The sequence below is a fragment of the Malus sylvestris genome, chromosome 4, assembly GCF_916048215.2.
Source record: "Malus sylvestris chromosome 4, drMalSylv7.2, whole genome shotgun sequence".
NCBI lineage: Eukaryota > Viridiplantae > Streptophyta > Magnoliopsida > Rosales > Rosaceae > Malus > Malus sylvestris.
In genome coordinates, this window is record NC_062263.1 from 19,909,419 (window position 1) to 19,917,090 (window position 7,672).

The 7,672-nt window shown below is 35.8% G+C and overlaps 1 non-coding gene across 1 annotated transcript; it reads right to left on the minus strand.

Annotated features, from left to right (window-relative positions):
- Window positions 1-5,589: 5,589 nt before the first annotated feature.
- On the minus strand, window positions 5,590-5,694 carry LOC126620541 (small nucleolar RNA R71). Its single transcript, XR_007622561.1, has one exon. It is a non-coding gene; the product is annotated as a small nucleolar RNA R71 (small nucleolar RNA).
- Between the last annotated feature and the right edge of the window lie 1,978 nt (window positions 5,695-7,672).

Sequence of the window (7,672 nt, forward strand, 5' to 3'; positions counted from 1 at the left end):
TTTTATCATTTCTCCCATTATTTATATCTTCCATGGAAATATCAAGATTATCATCCATATGTGTGTCATGATCGACCATTGTTATGATCACCCATGTTTATGTCTCCCACTTGATCATTGTCAATGTCATGATCATGAGACAAATCTAAATCAAGATGGAAATCTTGATCTTCCATGGGAGAATTTTCTTCTTCTTCCAAAGATTCCAATTCTTGTATTGGATGAACCAAATCAGTAGTTTCAATGAAATTAGCTCTCTACTTTCGATCAATCTTTTCTCAAGATGATAAAACCTATATTCGACACTATTATCAGGATATCTTATGAATTTACATTCCAAAGTCTTTGCTTGTAATATATCTCTTAATGGCTTTGGAGTGAGGGCATGCGCCTTACAACCCCAAACTTTTAAGTTTGATAAATCGGGTTTTCGCCCATGCCATAATTCATATGGAGTCAATGGCTTTGTCTTGTTATGAACTCTATTTAATATATATGTTGCAGTAGACAAAGCTTCACCCAAAAAATGTAGAGGTAAGTCAGCATAAGACATCATAGATCGCATCATATCCATTAGAATTTGATTTCTTCTTTCTGCAATTCCATTTTGTTGCAGTGTATAAGGCATAGTATAATTATGCCTTATACCATTCTCTTTCCAGAAATTACCAAAGGCTTCAAATTCTCCACCTCTATCACTATTAAGGGTCTTTATGGATCTTCCCAGTTGGTTCTCTACTTCTGCCTTGAACTCTTTAAATTTGTCTAAGGCTTCATTTTTATGCTGCAAGAAGTAGACATGTCCATAACGGGAATAATCATGGATGAAAGTCACAAAATATTTCATTCCTCTATGAGTTTTAGTTCTCATTGGTCCACATAATCTGTATGCACCATCTCAAGTAAATTTGTAGAAGTCCAATGCTGAGAAATTGATTTTCTAGTCATTTTTCCTTTAATACATGATTCACATATATCAAAATCATGTGCATTTACTTAAGACAACATTCCATTTTTACTTATGCGTATCATTTTATTTATATTTATGTAGCCAAAACGTAAATGCCATAAATATGACAAATGTTAAACAGTAGAGACAAAGGCACACTCGGAATAAATACTTTTATTAATACAAATTGAGTACATATCATCGACTCTTATTCCCCTTACATAAATATAACCCTTTTTCCCAATAGTGACATCACCATTCATGAACTTTGTCTTAAAACCTTTCTTTTCTAGGACAGAGACAATGACAAGATTCCTTCTAATATTTGGTGCAAGCATAACATTTTTAAGCACAGTGGTAGATTTACTATTGTTGATCTTGCAATCTCCTTCACCCAAAACATCAACATAAGTATTGTTGCTCATGTAGAGATGATGTTCTCCTAGTGTTTTCTCCTTGAAGTTGATGAAGCAACTTTTATCCTTGCATACATGACGAGTTGCTACTAAGTCTATCCACCATGTTCAACAATGAGTGCTTTGGAGACAGTCAAAATCAGTTCTTTAGGATTTTTGTTATTCTTGCATCATTTTAGGCACTTGTACTTATAGTGACTAGTCTTTCCATAGTTGTAACATGCACTCTCCTTTCCTTCGAACTTGTTCTACTTGCGGTGTCCAAACTTTTAAAAGTTTGGGTGCTTGTTACTACTATGTGGCTTGTGCATGTGTTGCTTGTTTTTTTGAGAATCTTCCGCTATAAGGAGGTTGGCTCTGACTTATCCAATTTCCTTTTTCCTATAATTTTTATGAACTTCTTCAATAGCCAACATTGTAGGCAATGTATCCATCGTTAATTCCACTTGACCATAAGTCACGGAAGTAACTACATTGTCCCAAGAATTTGAGAGACTACCAAGAAGAACACTAATTTGCATTTTATCGGAAATTGGATGGCCAACATTGGCCAAGTCTTTTGCCATTACCTTCATTTTAGGAATATGATCGACCATAGAATCAGTTTTCTCCATTTTTGTCCCATTGTATTTCTCAAGCAATAACTGAATGTATGTTTGAGATTTGGGGCCATACTTCTTTTCAAGTACATCCATGATTTCTTTGGCCAAATCCTATTCTTCATAGAGAGTTATTAATTTATCTTCCATGTAATTTTAGAATTGTGGCCTTAGCCAACTCATTATCTTCCACCCATTTATTATAAACTCGAGAGGGCCCAAGGGGCCTCTCGTCCTTGGTAGTGTATAAAGTCTTGTCATGGGTTAAAAGATAAGTGATCGTTCTCTTCCATATTCAATAATTAACATTGTTCAACGTCTCTATTTTAAAAACTTCATATTTGGAAGATTTAGTTGCCATATCTCAGAAAATTACAAAACAAACACAATACTTAATACAAACTTAAATACGAATACAAATACAAATACTACTAGTGTACTTTTAATTATTACAAGCCACAAATACTAAATGTTCTTATTAAATTAAAGACTAAAAAATAAAAATAAAAGATAGAAACTTATTTATTTTTAGTAGCAAATACCACACACACTCAGAAAGGCTTTGTCCAATCAGTGAAAGATGAGTACTTGTTTAGCCGATCACGTTGATAGAAGACTCGTATATTTCTTGCTTGTCTACTTGGCCAGGTGTGATCAATTCTTCCTCTATTTTCATGCACAAAAGCAGTCTCCCCTCGTCTACTGGATTCTCTTTCAATTCTCAGTGGTCTTGGTCCCCTTAAATTTCTTGCAGTTGAAATTTCTCTTTGTGCCAAATCAGGATATATAAAACCATAACGAGTACTATATTGATCCAAATAATTAAGCACTTTGATTCTAGAATTCCGAAAATTAAACCTTTGCTTCTATTTTTGATCTTTGTGACTATTATTCAAAGCATTCCACAAGTCAACCTTATGAGTGAAATTATTGGGGTAAACAAAATTAATATCACCTAAGTTTGAATTGAAGGGAGCCCACCTTAAATGACTTGTGAATTTGAATATCTGATGGACAATAATCTCTATTATTGTCTCCTGGTCCTTCACGTGCACTATCATAGTGCTCAGTACTAAAACAAAATCCCCTATTTCTTTAAACCAAGGAATCTTGAAAAATGGAGGAGTTCCTTCCTTGATTTTGACTTTGTGAATCACGCTTCTCCTTCTGAAAAAGATGCGATTGTTCCCCCTTTTGAAGAAAATTCATCCCGTGGCCCAATGGGTAATCACGAATGGGGAAAATAATTTGTCGTGGAGGAAATCAGTGTCATCGGTGTTGTGTATTACCACGAGAAGACGAGACCACAGTTGGATGAACACGAACATGCTACTACTTGCTATGGGTCAATAGGGTGCTACAGTGAGTCCACGGCAAAGGAAGGCGAGAAAATTGCCAGTTCAGTCTCGAATTTGCAGTAGTCGGCAAATGACTATGAATCAATCACGATGATGCAGGTAAGACTCTTAGGTTTTGTGACCAAATTTCAAGAAAAGATTTTATATTATATATTTTACCCAAATTTTAGTATATTTTGGTTAATATATTGAAAGAATTTTGATACTTTAAATTGTATTTTCAATATAGGACTTTCGAATTCCTCTGGAGCAAAATAGGACCAAATGGACGACTTTTAGAGTAATTCCAGTTGGAGAACGTTCGTGAGTTAGTTATCTTGATCGTATCAAAATTTGGGATTTTTCCACCAAGCGGTTATTTTCTGGCGATAAAATAAAGAAGCAGTGCGCAGTGCTGAAAATGACGTTTTTGGCTTAAATTGCGTTTTTGGAGCCCAAGATGACCTCGGATGGGTTCGTAGCCTTTTGGAAAAGTGTTCAGAATATTCCAAACATTAGATTCAGCTATATTGGGCCAGTTTTGGAGCAGCTTATGAGTCCAAAACATGGCTGTTCAGATTTTAGACGAATTTTACCATTTAATCTAGGGTTTTTGTGGGGGTTTAGCAAATATATTGCTTGGCCGTCTACAGTTTTATATTACGCTTTATTTTATGCAACTTTGGAGACAGAGAGAATTGCTAGGGTTTTACAGATTTTCTACTTGAAGGTGCTTTCAATCATTTTCTTAAGAATATTTTCTATAATTTCAATTATGAATATGTGTAACTAATTTCTTTTGCTAAGGCGAATCCTTGAGCCTTAGCATGAATATGTGATTTTTATTTAATTGCTTATGATTGATTGCATGCATACTTTGAATTGTTAATCACCGGGATAAAACTTATCTCATTGTCTTAATGTCTGATCACCATTAGGATCTTTAGAAAAGTAATTTGATGCAATTTTGGTCGGAAGGTTCCCTAAAATTGACGCTGGCTTCTTGTGATTAATAATTGTAATTTCACTTAGGATGAATATCACGTCTTAAGAATTGCATGGTTTTTCAAAGGATTTTCATAAAGCATAATGAGTCTTTCATGTCCAGATTTGATCCGAACGTCCAGACAGGTTGCATGTTAGATATAGTTCTATGTTGGAGGTTCCAAGTAGAATACGAATTAGGAAAATCTAACCTTCAAAGTGACATGTGTATATCATAAGTAATTGGTAAAAATTTATAGGATTGCTAGGTGATGGTGGAACCCTAGTGCTTTCTTTATTTGATTCTTCCAAAACTGTTTTCTTTTCTCTCTAGCTCTAATATTGCAGATTGTTTATTTTAATTCATTAATTTCGTTTTTATTTTAATTAGGTTATAAAATCAATCACCTAAACTTCTACTTTACAATAATTAAAAGGAATCTGATTAGTTTCGAATTATTTAATAGTCCATGTGGAGACGACCTTGCGAGATCCGTTTATACTACAATAACCTTGTGATTCTTGCAAGTAAAACAGGAGATTTAAGCCCGTTCACATGAGTAGTAAAATCCCTATCAAGAAAATGGCGGCGTTGCCGGGGATTATTTAAAATAATCCCTACTAATCAGATTTTCAACTAGTTATTGCTGTTTATACATATAAAAAAAACAAAAAAAAAAAATTAATTTTCATTTTTATTTTATTTTTATAGATTACAACAGTACAGCGGTGCAGATTTCAGAAATCTGTGCATGGTCAGCACCCGTTCAACAGAGCAGAAATTGATTCCACTTGATCCAGAACTTGAGCAAAATTTACGGAGGAAACGCAGGGAGCAAACTTTGCAGAGGGTTCGTCCTCTGCAGGGAACTTTTCTACAGTCTTTAAATTCTGGAGACCTGCACAGCAAAGAAAAAATGGCATTTGTAATTCCAGAGGCTGGTCTGCCCCTGGGTGATTCACTGACAGCCCATACCACAAATATACCAAGTTGCATTACTTATCTGGCAGTGGAGGAAGGGTCTACATTTGAAATAAAGCAGCACATGTTGAATATTCTACCTACATTTCATGGGTTATCATCTGATGATCCTAACATGCATATTGCAGAATTTTTAATGGGGTGCAAAAATATTTTGGTGAGGGGATTTTCAGCCGAATCTATTAAGCTCCGTTTATTTCCTTACACTCTGAAAGATCAAGCAAGGAGATGGCTCCTCACACTCTCATCTGGAAGCATTAGTACTTGGGCCCAACTTAGTGAAAAAATTTTAAACAAGTATTATCCGGCTTCTAAGACTCTTGACATGAGAACTCAGATTTTATCTTTTGCCCAAAAACCAAATGAAGAGTTTCATGAGGCGTGGAAGCAGTTCAAGGAGTTGATCAGAAAATGCCCACATTCGGGTATTAACAGTACTGATCATATGCATATATTTTTCAGATGGTTGAATATGACTACAAAAATTCTTGTCAACACTTCATGCGGAGGTTCATACAAAGATAAAAATGCACAAGATGCTTGTTTGTTATTTGAAAAAATGGCAGCAGATACACAATAGTGGGTAGTTGAGCAGCCACAATCTAGGTCAGTTTTTGAGATGTCTAACGGCTCACCATATGTTACAGCACAAATTGAAAAAATGGAGAAACGGTTTAATGCAAAATTTGACTTGTTATTACAGAGACTATCAGGTTCACAGGTTGCTGTACATCAGCCTTTACAAGCTGCCTGCAGCATTTGCATCATGATAACTCATGATTTTATGAGCTGCCCACATAAGGATGGTTGTCCAGATTTTACAGCAGAGCAGGTTAATGCATTTAACAATTTCCAGCATCCCAGATATGACCCGTATTCGAATTTCTACAACCTAGGTTGGAGGGATCATCCTAATTTAAAGTGGGACGAAGATCAGCACTCTAGGCCTCAATTTCAACAGCAGGTACAGCAACCTGCTACACCTAAGGCTGCTTGGGAGGTTGCAATTGAAAAATTGGCAAATACAACCACTTAAGAAATTCAAAATCTACAGGCAGCAGTGAAAAACATGGAAAAACAATTGGGGCAGATTGCTTTGCAGGTTTCAAAAAGGGCACCGGGTACATTTCCCAGCCAAACCGAACCAAATCCTAGGGGAGGTGTAGATTGCAAGGCAGTTAGAGTTCTACGTTCTGGCAAAAGTTTTGATAATAGAGTTGAAAATTGTGTTCGAAATTCGCTGGTGGCTTCACAGCCAAAAACAGATTCGGGAAATGTTGAAAATTCAGCCAATTTGAAATATTCTAAACAGCATTTGAACAGTTCCGAAAATGGTGCAGATATTGTTGTGGATCGTGTATATGAGCCACCTATGCCTTATCCTGAACGGTTGAAGCCCAAAGTCAAATATCAACAATTGACAGATTTTATGAAGACTTTGTCTAAGGTTCAGATTAATCTACCGTTAATTGATGCCATCAAGAACATTCCATCTTATGCCAAGTTTTTTAAGGATGTTTGCACAAAGAAAAAGAATCTCGTTGATTTTGAGAAAGTGATTCTTACAGAACAATGCAGCGCTGTTCTATTACACAAGTTGCCCCCAAAGAAACAAGATCCAGGGAGTTTTACAATTTCATGCACAATTGGAAATTCTCACTTTAAACGTGCTTTAATTGATTTAGGTGCTAGTATTAATTTAATGCCTTTTCTGTTTTTCCAAAGACTAGGACAAGGAGAAATTAAGCCTACATTAGTTATTCTACAACTAGCGAACCGTTCAGTTGCTTATCCTAGGGGAATTATTAAAGACCTAATTATTAAAGTGGATAATCTCAATCTTCCTGCAGATTTTGTGATTTTGGATATGGATGAAGATATGCAAACACCGATTATTTTGGGACGTCCCTTTATGGCAACTGCTAGAACGTTAATTGATGTAGAGGCTGGAACACTTACACTTAGAGTGCAAGATCAATCTGTTGTGTTCAGTTTATTTGAAGCTACTAAAAGGCCATGTGATGTGCAAGATTGTATGCGTGTTGATGTGCTTGACAACGTATTGCATGCTGAAATTATACCACATTTGACATCTGATCCATTGTTAAATGTGTTGCATGGGTTTGAGAATAAAAACACAGAAGATGAAGAGGTTTTTGAGTATGTTTCAGCTTTGGAAAGTGTTCCTTTTCAACCCCCACATTGGAGGCACGTTTTTGAGAGTTTGGGGGAACCCAAAAAGCTGTTGCAGCCTTCTAAGGTACAGTCGCCTAAAATGGAGTTAAAAGTGCTTCCAGAACACTTGAAATATGCTTATTTGGGTGCAGATTCTTCGCTGCCAGTTATTATTGCTGCTGATTTATCATCAACAGAAGAAGATAAACTGTTGCACATTTTAAGAAGTT